Source organism: Apteryx mantelli, chromosome 22, assembly GCF_036417845.1.
Source record: "Apteryx mantelli isolate bAptMan1 chromosome 22, bAptMan1.hap1, whole genome shotgun sequence".
NCBI classification, from domain to species: Eukaryota; Metazoa; Chordata; class Aves; order Apterygiformes; family Apterygidae; genus Apteryx; species Apteryx mantelli.
In genome coordinates this window covers 13,929,497-13,948,380 of record NC_089999.1, presented here as the reverse complement: position 1 = coordinate 13,948,380, position 18,884 = coordinate 13,929,497, and the positions used below count along the sequence as shown (strand labels likewise).

General features: G+C 41.6%; 1 long non-coding RNA gene across 5 annotated transcripts in view; it reads left to right on the top strand.

Annotated features, from left to right (window-relative positions):
- LOC136993908 (uncharacterized) overlaps positions 1-14,832 on the top strand; it is a 67,661-nt gene extending 52,829 nt beyond the window's left edge. For 3 of the 5 annotated variants that reach the window (XR_010886172.1, XR_010886171.1, XR_010886173.1), the window contains exons 3-4: positions 6,941-7,058; positions 11,885-13,625. This is a non-coding gene — a long non-coding RNA (uncharacterized lncRNA). Of the gene's footprint in view, positions 1-6,592; positions 6,678-6,940; positions 7,059-11,884; positions 13,626-14,748 lie in introns of those variants that run through there. The other 2 variants (XR_010886175.1, XR_010886174.1) reach the window with 2 other exon arrangements.
- Positions 14,833-18,884: the final 4,052 nt, after the last annotated feature.

The following is an 18,884-nucleotide window of genomic DNA, read 5'->3' as shown; positions in this document are numbered from 1 at the left end:
GGGCAGGCGGCGGCCTCGCCCCGCGCCCGGGAGGCGGGAGGCGGCCGCGGTCCGCCCTCCGCTCCGCTTCCCTCCCCTCCCCTCCCTTCCCTTCCCCTCGCCTCGGCCCGGGCCCGGCCGGCCTCCTGGTGAGCGGGGTGCTGCGGAGAGCCGCCCCGCGGCCTGCTCGGCGGGCGGCGCTCCCTGAGGCGCGGCCGCCCGCCGCCTTTCCGCGCCGCCCTCGGAAACAGAGCAGCAATTCCCGGCTTGAAATTAACCGCCGTGCTTCGTGGCCCCGCACGCGGTGCCCTTTCGGCCCCCTGCTTTAATTCCCGACCTTTTTCAGCCCTTGAAAGAGCCACGGCAGCTCGGGTGGCACACGGGGATTTTTCTTCCCTTTTCGGCAGCGACACCGACGCCCCTCGGGACGCCTTAACACCCTGTCCTGAGCTTTCCCTGTTAATCTAACTTCTGCTCCTCAGCGGTACTGTTAGTCTCATCCCGCGTCGCAGTCCCGGCGCTCGTCGCTTTTTGCCGCCCGCCGCAGCATCCTTCGGCTCGGCGTAGCCGGTTGTCCCCACGCGCTTGGCCTCTGCCTGCTGCGGAGGCTGGGCCCGTCCGCCCCGCAAAAAGCAATGCGCCGTCTGACAGCAGCCCGTCTCGTAAAAAAACCCTCCTGGACTTGCTTAAAATATAGCCTGGTCCTGTTCACGCTCTTAAGTAAAAACCGTGATGTAGCTGCGTTTGGGGGGGGGTGGGGTGGAACGGTACCTGGCAGTGCCGTAGCGTTAAGGTCTGCAGTCGTAGCCCGTTTTGGCAACGCCTTTCAGTCCCCTTTCATCCCCAAAAGATGAGTCACGTTTTAAGTGTTTTAAGGAGCTAAATTTACTGTGTGTGGATCCCCCAAAACATGAGCGTTCACAATATAGAGTATAGAGTATCATAGCGACTCTCCCAGTATTGCAGTCAGGAGGCTTTTCGTAGCTGCTGCCATGGGGATGTAATGCGGTTGTGTTGATAAACTGCATAGTTCTCGGGTGGGATAAGGAATGTTCTTTTCTTGCTTAAATATCCAACAAGCGGCAGTTAACATTCCTGCCTTGGTGAGTTAGGCAGATACTGCCTCCGCTATCTGTTAGCCGGGTTGTGACATCCTCCATGTCTGTTGATCTTGGGACTGCGAGGCAACACGTAAAACAAAACGTGCGTTTAAGCTTGTAGGACTGTTGCGGGATGGATGCGTGATGTGCACTTGGTTTTGTTTTTCCTAACCAGAGGCTAGAAAACTCTCAGGAGAGCTTCCTACTCTTCTGATGTATTTTTGTTTTACTGTATAGTTTAGTGGCTAAATCCAACAAGATCTGGTTTATGGTAAAGTTTTGAATTTTCTATTGAAGTTATTGGGGTTGTCCATAAACTACTCGGGGAGAAAGAGACCCTGAGGCTACCTCATTCACTGCATGATTTTGAAATAACATCTATATATTCTCCTTTCTCTTTCTCTTCCTTTTCCTCTTTTTTTCCTCCTTTCGCATATCTGAATTCTACCCTTGTTCTGACACTAGATGACTCCTTCCTTGTTCTCTCTTTGTACTTACAAAAAGCAGATAGCAGGATAATTAACCACAGATATTATGGAATAACTATGATTTTATTCCAAAGCAGTAGTTATACTGAAATAGCTGTAAGGATTAGCTATTCTGCAGTAGCAATATCCAGAAATTGCCCTTCTGTAAGCAAGGCCAATGAAGCATTATTAAAATCGTGGGGTAGGGCAATGTCAAAACAAGGAGCAGGAAGGAGGTTTGAATATCTGCGTGGTGGTCCAAGCACTACCATGACTCAGTTCACATGTTTATTGAATCTGGTTTGTATGATACTCTCTTAGCACCAAATTGTCACAGTACTTTCTAGCAGCAAGATCCTGTTCCTGCTCTATCAGTTCTCTCTTGGCTGCTGATAGGAAACCCTGAAACAGCTGTCTTCAACTGACCCCTCAACAGCTTCTTCTAACAAGGGAGATTTGTAGCCAGTGGATATTGTGAAATGCTGCTCTGGAGTTACTCATAAGTTGTGAATGTTTGAACCAGGCCATCCCATAGCTGAGGTGACTCACTGCGTAGGACTTCTCCTGCCGAGCTGAGCTTCACTTGCGGACGGAATTGGGCTCTGTTCTGTTTGCTCACCTTGAGGGGCTGTTACATCCAGGACAAGAGAACAGACAAGTTGCACAGTTTTGTACTGTGTTACTGGCTTTCTTGATAGCTTTCTTAAAAGAAGCAAAGTATTTGGCAATTTATTATTTCTGTAAGTAATGCTTTGCTAGTTGGTCTTTCTTCCTCAGTGTGCTTTCTGCTCATTAATACAGTAGATCTGAGGGCCAGAAGAGATAATTAGATCTTTTAGTCTGGTCTTTGTGTAACACAGGGATATAATGTCGTCTAATTTAATGCATCTTCAAACAGTGAGGAATTTTAGGAGTTGCATTGTTGTTCAGCCTTTACAACACAGGAGTCCAAATGCCAGTCTTTGAACTTGCCAGCCCACATTCTGCGGGTTAAGGACACTGTGGCAAATTGTGGTATGTAAATTCCCAGGCTTTTGCAGGCTTATTAGAAATTGGCTTCACAGACTGTTCTAGAGACTTCACCAACCCCTTCTCCCTGCATGCCTTGCTGCAAGGGAAGTTGCCTCACCTCCGAAGGACGTGTAGAAGAGGAGGAAAGCTGGGTGCTGTCTGCAGGCTGCCAACTGCACCATTCTGGTCGGTAAACATATCTTTTTAAAAAGCACTCAAAACTTGAGGAGATAAAGAATCCACACTTCCCTTCCTCGGAGCCTTGTCATGTTTATTTCCTTGTAAGTGAACCAAACTGGACTATTTTTCAGACAATTTTTGTCTCTCTGGTGAGGCGTAGTTATGGAATCGAGGGTGGCACCAGGCTGCATACCCCACGCAGTCACATGTTGCGAGGGCCTGTAAAGACTGCGCAAACGACTCCAAGCTGATTTATGTGTTTTCCATTATCCTCCTCTGTGGACGCAGCTGCCAAGTCTGCGCAGTGCTGTTCAGCTGGGAAGCTAATAAACTCATTGCCATCTTTCTACATCAAGACATTACAGACTACAATAAGCTTTCATAAATGAAAGAGGACTTTTTTTGTTGTCTGCCTGCTTTGAGAGTATTTTCTAAGAACCAGGTTACGTGGCTTTTCCCTAGGCTGTTAAAGCAGCAGGATTGGCTTATTTAACATTCTTGCATACTGATGTAGTGAATCTAGATACACACATTGCATTTGTGTTTCCGTCTTTGAATTTTTTTAATTGATGTACTATATGATTCTCTTAATCAGCCTTGCTGAATTCTTTTTGACTTATTCAGTTAGTTATTAGAACGAACTAGGCAAGCCATCTGAAGTCTGAGTGTATCGCGAATAGGGGACTGTGCTGCTTTCACAGAAATTGGTTTTGGTGCTGATTTTTCTTTGCATGCCTTTGTAATATTATCCAGAGTTGGTAAGATGAGCCTAGGTGTTTTCTTTATGCATTTCCTATATTCTAGCTACTTGCAAGACTCTCAGCAGAGAGACTTACTGTGCTTGATTTCCATCGCTATGCCTTTCTGCTCGAAGGCTTCTACCACTGAAAGGCCATTCATTTGGGTTTTTGAATCCCTCTTATGAACCTATAGATTATCATTAAATTTAGATCACAGTTTCTGTCCAGAAACTGTGCAGCTCCTCCTTCAGTTTGCGCAAGCCATCCCAACAAGGTATTCTGTTCAGGGACCACTGAGGTTATCAGTTTCTGTTAGGCGTCACTGTTTGGGTTGTATAAACAGGAGTTAGATCAGCAACAGTAACTATGTCAAATATATAGCAATGTACTAGAAGAACACATGGGGCTTTTTCATTCGCACGCAAGCTGTGTCCCTCCTCTTTACCATTTCCATTCTATCGAGTATTCATGACAAATGATAGCTGAGGGAACGCTTAAGGCCAGTGACAGTAAGACCAAAGTAGCTGATCTGTGCAATAGTGCACGCGTCTTGGTGGTTTGGCTGTAATTAAAAAATATGCTATTTATGGTCTACACTGTTAATAATTCACAAGCTCCTGTTTGTTTTGAGTAGTCTCCCTGGAATTGAGAAAGTTCAGCATGAGTTTGTGGAGGCAAAAGAGAAGGTGAAAGGAAAGAGCAGAATGGAAGAAAGGGGGAGAGGACAAAAAGGATTGAAGAGAAAAAGAGATTGCTGTGAAGAGAACGGTGAAAAACAGAAAAGTTATGTGGTCAAAGAGAAGGGCTGTTAGTCCCAAAATAGAATAGCAGCCATTACTGCCAAAGTACACACTGGAAAACTCGGCACTGGCTGACAGGTGATCCTAGGAGCCCAGGAAAGCAGTGAAAGCTTGAACCTCTCCTACTGCCAGAGATAGAGACCAATAGATTTCAGTACAAACACTGTTAATTTTTTATACACACACACACACACACGTGTGTGTGTATATATATATAATATAAATAAAAAATATATATATATAAAATATCCTTTTCTGGTATTGTCCAATCATCCAGCCAGACCCAAGTCAACTTCTTCTCTTCTTTACTATTCTGTGGTTTATACATATGTAACAGACATTTAAATATTAAATAATTACAGAAATATAACTGTATTCACAATTTATTTTTGTTTATAACACACGGGAGTGCTTTAAGGGGAAGCCAGATGTAATGAAAGTTTAGATTCTGTAGGAACTAGAGAATCAATGAGTTGCTCTGTCCAAATTTCCTTGCTTACTGTCAAGCTCTAGTAAAATCAGAGGATAACATAGGAAAGTTATGAAATACCCAATTCATGGTTTGGAAGACCTTTGTCTGAATTGTGTGTTGTCCGAAATCTATTAATTTATTAACAACGAGAAAATTGTGCAAGATGTTTGTCTTCCTGAACTCTGACTTAAAACAAGCCTCTGCTCAGGGTCATCCTTCAAATGAAATGATTATCAGCACCAACTAGAAGAGTTGGGCCTGGTCCCTACCATTAAGTAGGAGTTTAGGATCTCTGAACTGGATTTTGAAAAGCTACTAAAAAGCCTGAAAAGCTTTTAAACGAAAGTCACATGTAGTTTGGCTACAGACTCATCATTCTCCATTTTGGAGAACGGAGAACTCAGGCCTTGGTGGTAATCTTCCTAAAGAGGAAAAACTGTAAAGCAGGATGGATTATTGATCTGTGAGAGAATGTACTAAAGGTTTGACTCTAACAAAAAGATATTTAAAAAAGCACTGAGAGCTGTGTGCTCAATGCTCATTGAATTACTTTGGGAATTGGGTGAATAAATTCCTCAAACTCTTTTGAAAAACTTTAAGCCTAAATGGTAGATTAAAAGACTTCTCAAGCAGTGGTTAAGTAGCACTAAAGTACAGCAGAAAGTGAAGGTGGTCCAAGTGACCCCCCACCCCCCAAGTTAAAGGGTTAGAGAAACTTGTTCTACAAAAAAACCCCATCCCATCCCATCGCCACCCCCAGTCCTGCAACAAACTGCTAAGAGCGTAAGGGGCCTTGTCTATGAAGCTATGTACTGCAAACATTTAAAAAAAAATCTCTAAGCAGTCTTTGCCCCTCTCCATCTCTCGCTGCCACCCTTGTGTGTTCCTTCTAGTGAAATGCCACTGTGCGTGGCAGTTTCAGCTGTTATTTTATTTCATGTACGTGTTGTTATTTGCCTGGTGACTCCGAGTAATATTGGCACAGTTCAGCTGTTTATTATGGGACTTTTGGCCCTGAAGAGTTTGCAGTCTAAATAGACCAGACAGACAACGGCTGGGAGGGGGAACGGGGAGATGAGGCCACTTTCCCAGGGTCGTCATGGTGCAGCCAGGAGCGTAATCTCCTGCCTCTGCTGCAGGCACCTCCTGCCCTGGACGAGGCTGCCTCCCCTTGTTATAATTTGAGTTGTTGTTTCCCTGTCCCCTTTTCCCTCTTTTCTCTGTAGCTTATCCACCATTGCTTATTGTGAAAAATAGAATTTGTTTTCCATAGATGTTATAAACAGATGGGCGTCTGATACCTAAGGAGTTAATCTGTAAAGGCCTGCTGAAAGAGTATGTTGTGGAAAAGTTGCAGAGATAGAATATTAGAGATAAACCAGATTAATTTTTTTCTCTGCATTCTTTTGGTCTCTTAGGGATTTTATCATTTTTGGACCACATCTTTGTGGTATAATAAATAGAGCAGATGGCCTAATGCATGTGGTGAATTCAGCGTTTTCATGATGATTAGTTGCACAGGAATAAGAGAGACAGAGGTCTGGGCTTATTCTTTTTAGGCTCAAAAACATCCCTTCTTTGTAAGCTAGCCCTGGGTATTGTACCTTGTAAGGGAGCTGCTTTCAGATACATCTGTGCTAAATTTACCCACTGAAGTTACAAGAGCTGTTATCTCAGACGGCTGAAGGTCATGCTGAGAGTTTTGAGCTTGAACTGTCCTAAACAATGATAGTAGAAAAGGGTCCTTGGTAGTGCAGAGAAAGCAAGTCATCTTCACTGGAAAATCAGGTTGATTTAGAAATCTGAGCTCTCTTGGAGACTTCGTTTTGGCTTACCTCTCCTCTGATGAAACATAACAGAAACCAGTGCGGCCTCCAGCCCAGCCTGTGTAATTCTTTGTGTGCCATTCGCTTCCAGAGCCCTGCAAGGTCTGTCTCGGTCTGTGATGCTTCCCCTCAGATGTATACATTATTTACTTTCTTCTAGCCTGTTCCTGCTCATCTCTGTATCTTATCTGAACTGAAGGTTAACTGAAAGCTTCGCACTGGGATTATTCACTAAAAGAACTTGTACCTGCCTTAATGCCGCTTTAGACCAGCCTTTCTCATTTCGAAACACTAGTCAGTTAAGCAAGCAGTCTATATTTTTATTCTTGTGTCCTCATTTCCATCCCCCTTTCTTTATCATGCAGGAGACCTCTCAGGACGTAAAAGCGACATTGTCAGAATGTGTGAAGAGACTCAAACCTGTTTGCTGAAAGCAGTTCATAAAGGGACGTTGCCAAGGTCCATCCTGGAGGAGTCAGAGAGGTACCAGAAATAAATGGAAAAACTTCCTGACAGTGGAGTGCACTGTTACAATAAACAGAGTAACTGACAGTCTGATTATCAGAGGCAAGAGAATTGGTCAGTTGTGGAACAGTGTCTATTCCTTTCTGGTTTGTTTACAAAAACAAATATCATGGTAAATGGGAGTAAGAGCCAGGAATTTTTTTTTTTTTTTGACCTTCTGAGTACCTAAAATAGGAGAAGACATTAAAATTTGTCTTCCGGGAGGGCAATTAAGGTACTCTTTTCTAAAGTGTTTTGACAACCTGAGTGGGGATATATGAAAGGACAAAATTTTACCATGTAAACGATAAAGAATAACTGTAGTTCTAGTGCAGTATGTGTGAGATATATTAAGAAATAGGACTTCTCTGTTAGCAGTATATTGCATATTTTAATTAACTGAAAATGTTTTTGAGAGGTGAAATAATGTGAAGTAGAGTAGTAGTTCCTCCTTCCACTGACTGCTGGTAGACTGAGGCCCAAGAATCATATTGAACAGAAAAAGTGCTGTCAACTCAGTGTGCATATGCTGTGAATGAGCAAGAAATTTTAATGTTGACAGTGGTCTTTTGGTCCAAGAAGTTGTACTGATGAGTTAGAAGACATGGTATTAAGCTGCAGGTCAGAGGGCTTGTATTATTTTCCTAGATATGTTGTATGAGTAGGGCAAGTTACTCAATTTTCTTATGGCTGTTTATAATATAAACTCTTTGAGACAGAAATTCTCTCTCTCTACATGATTTTGCAGAATGGGACCTTCTCCAGCCGGAATCTGAGCCTGCCATTATAGTAAAAATGAGAATAGATTGAAGGCTCAATTGAATGGCAAGTTATAATCTCTATTTATTGATGGTATTTGAGCATCCTAAAGGGTGACTCTATCTGATAAGACAGACTACACAGCTCAGGAACAATTCCAGCAATGCAGAAATTAGGCCAACCTTGAGTTCACTATATCCCCACCCTAATATATGACAGCATAATCTCAAATATTACTAACATCTATTACACAGCTGTTTCACTCCCTTTTGTTTAAAACCTTTCCACAACACACTAGTTCTGTGTGCTCCTCTTCAGCCCGTGTTTTCTCTGAACTCAGCTGCCATTAACTTCAATGAGTTTGAAGGCATTCGGACTCCTTGCAGGAAGAGCATAATGCCTGGCAGGCTCAGGCACTCAGTCCGCAATGTTTCCATGTGATTTGAAATGACAGTCTTTTCCACTCTACAGTGAAAAATGTTACTGAGCTGTTTTATATTCCTTTGGTTTAAATTCCCTTGCGCTGCGCTGTAATTATAGCTGATTATTTACAGTGGTGCAAGATGCCAAGTCTCTCATTAGAACCGGGGCTATAAACTTTGCTTTGATTGATTTCATTAAAGCTAGAGAGGATACTAGGTCTTGTGGCCAAAGCATGGGACCTAGAGTCAGAAGAGCTATCTTCTCCTCCTAACTTTTCTGCGGGCTTTCTAGGTGAATTTGGACAAGCCTTAAAACAAACTTAAATAAAATCCGCTCAATTCTGGAATAGTTACATTGTGCTTTGAGAGAATGAGATGCTATGTCTTAGGATAATTACAAAATATTGTAATTGAATACTGAATTATTTTGTGGGTCAGTTTCTTTTCTACCCTGTAGACTTAGAAGCCTCCTACATCTAAGCAAAATGTACCTTGAGAGAATAGTATAAATTAAGACATGAGGTGTTAAGCCAGAGAAACTCAGGCCTGGTGACATATGAGTAATATGCAGGGTGGGGGGACAGGGACAGTCCTTTTTGGCAATCATAATATGCAATTTAACTGCGTGCAGAAACAGTCCTCAGCCCAAATTCCTGCCAACCCTTGATAGGGTTCGAACAGAGATCCAGTCCTGGTCTGCTTCCTGCTGAATATATAAAAAAGATGTTCAAAGTTTCAGGATACATCTTTTCTGCCATCTCCTCCTTCCCCAAAGCAGCACAGGCAGGCAGCCCAGAAGCTGTTTGAGAGCTGATGCCTCTTGGCCCCCTTCCCTTTGCCAGCACAGCTGCAGCCTGCAGGCAGACATGGCTTTGCTCTTGTTTGGCTGCTGAGAGCTGTGCTTCAGTGCTCTCCGTTTGTTTGTTTGTTTTGCAAACCTGCTCCCCTTCCTTCACAAAGATGCCAGATTCCTAATTTGTCTTTCATCTTCAGAGAGCCAAGGTCTGACTAGTTGTGCTGATCAAACAACACTCAGCACTGCAGTGCTGTCAAATGAGACAGAGCCACCTTGTGAGAACATTTATTTCGCTTTGATATAGAGGTGGATGATCTGACCAGCTGATGTTTCGGTCTGCAAAAAGCCCTGTCTGCCAGATCTAAAATAGCCTTTGCTGAACTGCTTATTCTTCTGTCCAGCTTTTCATTCCCTGCTCCTGATAAGTACTGCACAGTTAAATATTCCAGCCAGAGCCTGTTTAGGAGGAAAAGCTGGGGCTGATGGCCATAGGGCAGGCAGGCAAGGCAGGGTAATGAGGAACCAGAACCTGGCTCTGGGAGTTCGGGAGGTTCCTGCTTCAGAGCTTGCTTAAACTTGGTGCAGAGTCGCAGAGCTTGCAGTTTTCTGAGGCAGAGGTGGTCTCTTCCCAGCTCCTCAGCAGCTTATACTGTCCTGAAAGAAAAGGGCCTGGGAGTATTGAATACACATGCAAGCCAGCAGAGCTGAATGCCTGCTCAGGTGGTAGCAGACTGCACCCTATAGAGCAAGAGCGCTGCCTCTGCAGATGCAAAGGGGACTTGTATTCCCTTCTGCTGATGAGACCATGCATTAGCCCAAAACAGGGCTACGACTGGAAAGTTGATGCGAGACCAGAGTCACGTAACAACTCAAAATAAGGGCTGTGACTTGCCTGACACTGAATGTAACAGATCAACACGATAGCAGGGAATATTCAGAATCTTTTCAGTCCCATACACTTTTGTGTAAATATGAAATAGCCTCTTGGGTTTTTCTTTTTGTTTGTTTTTGGTAATATCTGACCTGGTACACCGCAGCAGAAACCAACAGTAGCTTCTCTGACGTCAGTAGTGTTACTTTTAGCTGGTACTACTGATGCTGGACTGTGGTTCAGGGTCAGTGTGCCCTGTGATGATTTAGTGAATCAGAACAAACAATCTGGCATTCTGAAAATTGTGTTGTTAATTATTCAGTACCATCACAACTTGTCACTGTCTTAATCCACCAATATTCTTGAACATCAGACAACTTCTGTGGGGCACTGTAATGATTCCCTTCTGTTTTACAGGCCCTCCCAGCTGATGGCATCAGAATCCTATCAGTTACACAGATTTCACAAACCTCTGACTCAGTAGAGCTGTGAGGCAAATCCCTCTGTGCCCTAAATATGGGCATTTTTTGCATCAGATACTAACTAGGACACTATATGTCTAAATGTAAAATACCTTAAAACACATACTGCTCTCTGGGTTCCTTTACAAAGAACTAAGAATAAAATCCTGGTCTCCCTAGTACTGGAAGGGGACACGCTCCAGAAAAGGGTGTTTTCCATTACAGGCATAGATGAGCATCTATCATTAATACTCTCTACCACACAAAAAAGTACAAATCCAGAAAAAAAAAAATCTGTATTTCTGTTGCCATACAGAGATGTGTAGATCTGGGTAATCAGAGTTAACATCCACACAAAATATGGTGATTTATGCCAACCTAGGATATAGTCAGTAATAAACGGCTGAACGTGTTTAGAGTAAGAAGAATATTTTTTGCTTTTTGTGCAGTTTTGCATTTTGGCATTGGACTAGAAACATTTCCCCCTGCAAATAGAGGGAAAAACAATTGTATGGAGGGTGTTCTTATCAAGTTCAATTTATAGAAGAGCGAGTATGAAATTAATTACAGAAATGAAAGGGATAGAAAAAGACAGGAGAAAGTACATTATATGAAATACCTACATTCTCTAAAGCAGATCAATAAAATGAAGAACAGAAAAAGTCAGCATATTGGGGAATTACAGACTGGAAGGGATGTGTCTGACAGCTTCTGGCTGGAAACAGAGTAGGCTGCATTCCTGCTGTGGCAAAGTTGGGAAAGAACAGGATGCCTGTAGATAAAGAGCGTTTGCTTGCAGATCTGAGATGGGCCTGAGCTCATCTGGAACTGAGCTTGAAAATACTTGGATGGTTTACATCCAGGCTTGTTACTACAGGGAACATGGGCAGAGGGTTACAGAAAAGGAGAATTTGAGAGAAATGGAGATTCTTTGAAGCTGCAGGATGGACAAGATAATTTCTTAACATCTCTTCTAGCCCCCATTTTTGATAGTTTGTTAAAAATATTGGAAAGTAGTAAGTAAGAGTGCGCTGTAGCCTTTTATGTTATACTGAGAATGTGCATGTTTGCCTAGTATATATACACTGAGAGGTGTAAAAAGGTTTTAAAATAAATTAAAGCAAATGAAAACAATGCCCTATGACCAAATTTCTTTCTTAGGCAACATGTATTCTTTGCATTGCTTTTAGGAAATTCCCACTGACACATTTGCACATCAAAGGGCAGAATTTCTCCAGGCAAGCAGATTCCCCTAAAGAGCTTATAATCTTGAATCAAAACATGACAGAGAAAACAGAAGGAAAGACAAGTTAGGGGAACAGGAGTTGGACAAGGTTAGACAAATAAGATTTTGTATAAAAGCTGGCAATGATTTGGGGGAGTTTATTATCAGACATGAACCTGATATCTTAGTGCAACTTTTTTTGCAGAAGGTTGTTGCTCACTTTCACAGTTGCAAGAACGTCCATCAGTGTAATCTGTTTGTGTCTTTGCAGTCTGAAGAGGGAAGCAGTGAGAAAAGGTGCACTGAAGAACAAAGAATCAGGGTAACGTTTGAAAGCTGAAGAAAAATGAAGGAAGGAGACATAAATGGCAAAGATTCCAGGCAAAGGAGCAAAGGTCCATTAATAACCAGAGGTAAAAACAGTGTTTAGAAAGTGTTTAGAAAAAGGTTAACTGAGCTACTTTCTTATCATAAGTTTTATTCTTTCTTACAAACATTGTATTCTGCAGGCCACCTATAGAGCTCTTTGCCTAGAAAATGTCAGTAGCTGGTAATACCACTTCTACAGACACATGCTAATATAATTTTAGGAAAAGCTAGCCATATTGAGCCTTTCAGTAATGTTGTCATCTTTAGTTCTGGCTCCCCCATCAGATCTCTGCTTTATCCAAATTTCTATAATGTGGCACTTGAGCAGTGTCCAGATTTCTGCCTGTCATTTGACAGCTTAGCTAGATCTGTGTAAATCTTAGTGCTAGTCTACAGACAGTTTTCTATGGTTGTAAGTAAAACAGTCTGGGAAGTAGACATAATTATAACAATACAGACTCCTAGTGCAAATAGAGCTATAATCATATAAAAGTACCTTATGTCAGTACAGCTCATTCCTCTGAATTAAAGGAATAAACTCTACTAAGACAGGCACGTTTATGCTGTTTAACTGTTACACACTAAAGGTTTTGTTTCATTATATCAATTTCTGAACAGATGTGGATACAGAGGCAACAAAACCGTGATTGTTGTAATTTACTTCCTGCATTACTTTTTTTCTCCACTGAAATGTCATATCTGGTTCTGTGATCAACCAGATGGGGTCACTTCAATCAGTCTGACTGCTTTTAAGGAAAGGATCTGCTCTCTGCATTAACGTAATTACATGTTATTTGTGAGAGTCCTTCCATCTCTTACTTCCTGAAGGTCTGGCACAGAGATGCAGTTTTGTAATTTGAGTACTAAAGGGTGGCTGGATGTAATTATGTGCCCCGCTATTCCGGCAACCTATGTAAAATGAAAAGTAAAAGCTCAGTTTTGCCATTAGTACTTAATAGGTAGCTGGTGCAAGCAGTATAGTGGGCAGTATGTATACAGGTCTAACTTCAAATTTGACTAGTATCTGTCAAGCTTGACTAGTACCTGTCAACTTATACTGTGTATAAATGTTTCTCAAAAGGGACTGAAGAGATTTCTAGCTGTTACATTCATTATATCTCTCCTGAATTCACAAGTTATACAGATAAGGTATAAATAAGTCTTGACAATAGCAATAGGCTCCCCACTAAAGCAAAGTAGGATTTGGGGGGAGCACCATTTAACTTTTTGCTAGACATCATTTTGATGACCATAAACAGGGAGAATGAGTTTTACATGCTCAGAACTACAGATGGACTTGTTGGCTGCAGAAAGAACGTAATTATGGCTGAACATCCTGTCTCACAGCAGCTGTATGCTGCCTCTGCCATTTTGTGAATGGGCTGTTCACTAGAATTTTGAACTGGAAAAGACTGTTGTTAAATAAAGACACAGGAAAGAGGAAGTATTCTTGCAAGACCTGAACTTTAAGCCCATATTCAGACACAAACAGGAGGTACATACATGTTCTAATTCAGTAACATATTGTAAGTTAAAAATATGCTTTAAATGTGCTATAAATTCTGCTCTTTGGTCAGGCATCCTATGCTATAATAGTAATAACTCTTTGTACTCCCACAAACAGGAAATAATTACATTAAAGATTTAAGGCTCCCCTTGGCTTTGACTACTGGTTGTTATTATCATTGTTTTATAGATGAATACAGCAATTTAGACTGAAGATCAAGGATTTACCAGATTTTGTAACTACCAAATTTTGTATGGGATAGTCTCTGGAAGAGTTAAAACAATATTCCAGGGCCCTGGTCCAACACTTCAAATTAAGAACTGTCCTTTTATCCCTACTGAGGCTAACAGTAGGAAGTTCACACGCAGAGTGCTACATTTTATTGGTACTGGATATTTTGAGTAGATCTCCCGAGCTGGTGCTAAGTAACTAGTCAAACTCATTGGCACTTATCACCTGCTAAATGAAAAAAGAAAAGTTATATAATGCCATGGAATATTAAAGGATAGATTGTGATTTGTTACTAAAGCAATTAGATTTCGCTACAGTTCCACAGAATTCGTTAATCACTTGTCTTTTGTTGGGTACAGGCCATTTGGCTATGATCAGCATTTTGGTTCAAAGCTATTAATGGCACTCATTAATCATGGCTCTTATGCATGTCAGGAAAGCTTCTAACGACAAAGGTGTTTATATTTTTTACTTCTGGCCAAAATCCTTGTGTAGGGCATGCTACTGTAGGAGAGAGCACTTGCTGTGAAACTCTCTCACAGAACTAGTAAACATCAGCAACATGCCTGCAAAAAAGCCCTCCATAGGGCCATCTGTAAGCATCAGCAATGTATATAGCTGACCAGGGCAACGCAGATGGGAAAAGGACTGCGGCTTCTCTGTCGTCTTTGTTAATGTCAAAGCTTCTGAAATCCAGGTTGACTCCTAGTCCTGCTGCTGGATGGGGACAGGGAGGATGCGGCAGCAGCTCTTCTGGGTGGTGGCCCCTCTGGGCAGTAGCAATCATCTCTCCAGGTCTTTCCCTTCTCAGCCTTAACCTTTTCGCCTATAGCATGTGCACTTGCTTAGTCAGACAAACCCTATGCGAAGTGACATGTGCAATGTCACTCAAGAAACAGCAAAGCATCAGCTCCATCCAACTGGAGAACCAGTCCAGTGTTTTAATCACAAGGTTGTCCTTCCTCTCCTCTGATGTAAATATTACGGGGAAATTTTGAAGAAAATGAACGAGTCCTCCAATCTTACAGATGTCCAGAATACCAGCCCCTGCAAGAGGAGAGGACTCCCTCACTGTGCTGCAGCTTTACCAGAAGGAGAAACCAGTTTTCTTTCAGCTGAGCAGTGTTTGGTCTGCAGCTCATATGACAGAATCAGTGTATAATGTTATGTCATAGCATCATGTGATAGCGCCTGCTTGTGCACTGATGCAACAGCATGTGGTAGAAACATCCTGTGTCACCACACTCAGTTTGCAACGCGATTAGAAAGCTGATAGCCGTGGTTGTAGGCATACTCAAAACAGCTTCAAGCCAGGGCACTTGGATACCAGTGGCAATGAAACAGTATCACCGCTCAGGAAGAAAGCATGTGCTGAAGCCTTTGCAGCGAGCTCCAGTTTGCCTGACACATTCTTGTGCCACTTGCCCTGGTTATGTAATACTGAAAACATCTAATGGTTTATGATTACTATTGCAATGCATGTTACAGCCTTCCTGCAATTACACCCTCAATTACAATGAAGATGTATGAGCCAACAGAGAGCCCTCTCTTTTGCAGGATATAGCATAGACCTATAAAAACTGGAGCTATTGCATGAATTCAGACTAAGGGTCTCTGTCTCTTCTGGCCTGTCATCAATGAAAGGGAGGAAGGAAGGAAGAAATAAGGAAGGAAATGGGATTCAGAAAGGAAACTTGCAGTCCTGGAATCTTTCCATGATTTTTTTTTTTTCCTGAGGAATTAAAATTGCTGCTCAAACAGCTAAAGTTATTCATTGTGAAGAATCCTTGAAGGTACTCAGTGCTCTTGCACTGGCTTTTCTGAAAATTCCTTCCAATTCAAGAATCGCTTCTTGATCTGCCATTTTGCTGCATCCTATCACCCTATCACGACAACATCTTTGCATTACTTTGTAAGATGTTGACTCCAAAAAAATCTGGGGTTGCAAAGTAATATGATAATATGAGGATAGATCTTGATGGCGTAGTACCTCCTCTCATACAGCAATAAATAGAAAATGGGTAAAGCTACTTTTTGATGCTATATTGTCCAAATTAGAAGTGATTAAACTCTACTAATTAGTGTTTATCCTCACTTATACTGCTAAGTTTCAAGCCTACATTCTTCTAGAGACACTTAAGCTGTTCTCTGAGGATCCGATGAAGAGACAGCCTTTTCTAACAGGAAAGGCATTGAACTGGGAGTCAGGAGACTAACGTTGTACTCATGGCTACTTTACTGACTTGCTGTATGAGGAATGAATTAGTCATTTCAACTTTCGGTGCTTCTGTTTGCCCTTTCATCTTTTGCCTCTTTTAAGGTTTCAAGGGGAAGGATTTCTTTTTAATCTGCATTTGTACTGCACCTAGCATCAAGGGATCCTGATGTCAGTGGGACTGCCCATAAGCTACTGCAATGCAAACACATTGTACAATAAAGAGCTGTGTTGCACAACTTTGTTGTAAGTGTGATAAACTGCCACGTGGAAGCTGGGGAGACAGAAGCTTACTTATGCCCAATTTATGTCTGTGAATCTTCTAATGTTTAAACTGCAATTGGAATCTTTTCAATGCTAATGTGATAAAGCCCTCTACTCCACAAAACAGCTCAATCAATACCCTTTTGGTCTATATCTGAAGCTTGTACTGGCATGATTATGTCAGGAAGGGGTGTAAATTTTTCTTTTTTTACTTAAATCTGTGTGCCAATGAAAGCTCTGATAAAGATAAAGCTGTACTGCTGTAAAAGTGCACAGGACTGTGTAATATTTTTGCTTTCCAGAATAGGAATAAATTTTTATACCAGTATAACTATTTCTGTACATGGGAGGAGAAGATGAATTGTCCACTTTAATTCTGCCGTCTTAATACAGCAAAGTATTTTAAGAGTAATTCCATTACAGAATTGACAGGGAGGAAGCTCATGGGTGTAACAGAAGAAGGCATTTGAGACTTCGTCTTCTTTCCTTTCTGACTGAGCAAGGAAATATTTTTCCCTCTTGCCTTCTCTCTCCTTTCTTCTGGAGCTGGCTTTTCCTGTCATACTACATACTCTGGAAAGAGTTTGGCATTTTTCTCTGCCCTTTGCAGCTCTGGAATGTTTTCTTCCTATTTCTCAATCTCTGTTGTAATTGCAAGCCAGGCAGAGGTGGTGTCTTTGTTTCACTGTTGCTTTTAAGTCACATGATGGTATTCAGGAAATTTGTGGACCTGCAGTACTGCACGATTACTCTCTCAAAAAAATACAACAAAAAAAGTATATTTGCAAATTAGATTAATGAGTGCCCTGCCTCTTAAAGGGTCAGGTCCAGGTTTAAGGCAACAGTAGCTACTGGTGGCCAGCAGTTTGATTCTCCTATACTCACATTGTCCACGTGGCCAAATAATTAAAACCAAAAAAAAAGGACTGACCTCTGTTTGAATACTGGCTAAGAGTATACCAGGAAAATGCAAGTGTAAACAGTGTTCATAAGAGCACCGTGGCTTTAAGGTCTTTCACAGTGCCAAGTGTGCTGTTGCTTTAAGATTTAAGAATAATTAGATGCCCAGTGTTCTCAGAAGCAGGAAACAGCCCTCACCGCGTCCAATAGATCCTTTCTACTATCTTTTTTTCTTAGTGGCTTTATCTGTACAAAAGAAAAGATGGTGGAAGGTGATACCATAGGCCTGCACTTTGTTCCCTTGAGTCTGCTAAAGTAGGTTTAAAGGACTTTACCAATAGACAACAGATAGGTAATTTATTATTATTTTAGACTGAGGTCTTGCCTTTGTTCCCAATCAGGTCACAATTTGCCATTGATAAAAGCATTGCACAAACAGTGACAAATACAGCAATGTCTTCAAAGCAGTAGCAAAAATAGAATCGCTGGTTGCTTAGCAAATATCTGTAAATTTAGCAAATATCCATTTATCATCTACCATCCAGGTAAAGGCTCACCCTCAATTCTAATTCATTTCAATGGAGTTAAAAGTTACCTTCCTATTTTTCTCTTCCTAATGTTTCTCTTTATGGATTTTCAAATAGTAATATTGTCACTTCAGTGTCCTAGAGGTAATCTACAGTAAGCTTCACTCTCAATTTTCAGCTCCATTTAACAGCACCTTTCCAACACTGCATCTGAGGACTCCGTGCTGTTCAGCATTATTTGGAAACCCAGCAAACTAGCTTGTGTTGTATCCGGAGGGCAGTGCAGTACATCATCAGTTCAAGCTGCTTGATGTGTGTTTCAAATAAGCTTCTTTTTTTTTTTTTTAATTTTAGAAGTGCTCATGTGGGTTAAGCAGCAGTAAAAATTAAATAGGGCAGCATAAGCTAGTAGCATGACTCATTGGAAGGAAATAAAGCAGCAGTTGGTAAAAACCGTTCAGCAACAGAGTCTTTATATTCATAAACTGATACAAGCTAACATCAGGCTTACAAAAAAATGTTTAAGAAGCAGAAAACTAAATTCCAGTCTTGAAATCCTCCCAGTTCTTAAAGACTTATCTTTCCACCAGGCACTTCTTTCCTGCTTCTCCTTACAGCCCCTCTGGTACACCTGATTGTTTAAGAAGAGGAGGAAGAGAAGGCTCTCTTTGGCGAATGGGGTGATCCAGTGGCATTTTACACGCTGCACAAATATCTGACTGTGTTTAAAGTAAATTAAAATAATAGTACAAATAGACCAACTTTGAACTTATGCAGATCTTGGCTAAACCATTGACTCATATCTGTGGAAGTAAATAATATGTATCTGATACCAATCATTTTGTCATTACTGGTCAGGGGAGCTGAGACCCTGGACGCTGTATAAGGACAGACATGCTTTAGTGATGTGCAGATGTTATTGAATCCAAATCCTGGCTCTGAGACGATGTGATTATAATCTCAACTCAGTTGATCTAAATGAGGAATAATTCCACTGAAGTTAGTGGAAATTACACAGGATTTTATATAGTGTGAGGGGAAAAAAAGTATTAAGCCCAGTATTTTATTGTGTCCTTGAGCAAGTCGGGACTAATATTAATTTCACAGTTCATCTGAGAAATGGGCATTTGTGTGAGACCTCTTGAGTAGGTTTGTTTGGGTGAGAGCAGCCTTTGGCACTGCCTTCCTTCCTTTAGTTCACCTTTGTACTACAGCTATGTGCGCAGTCTGATCACGAGGCACTAGGAAGCTCTGTGTA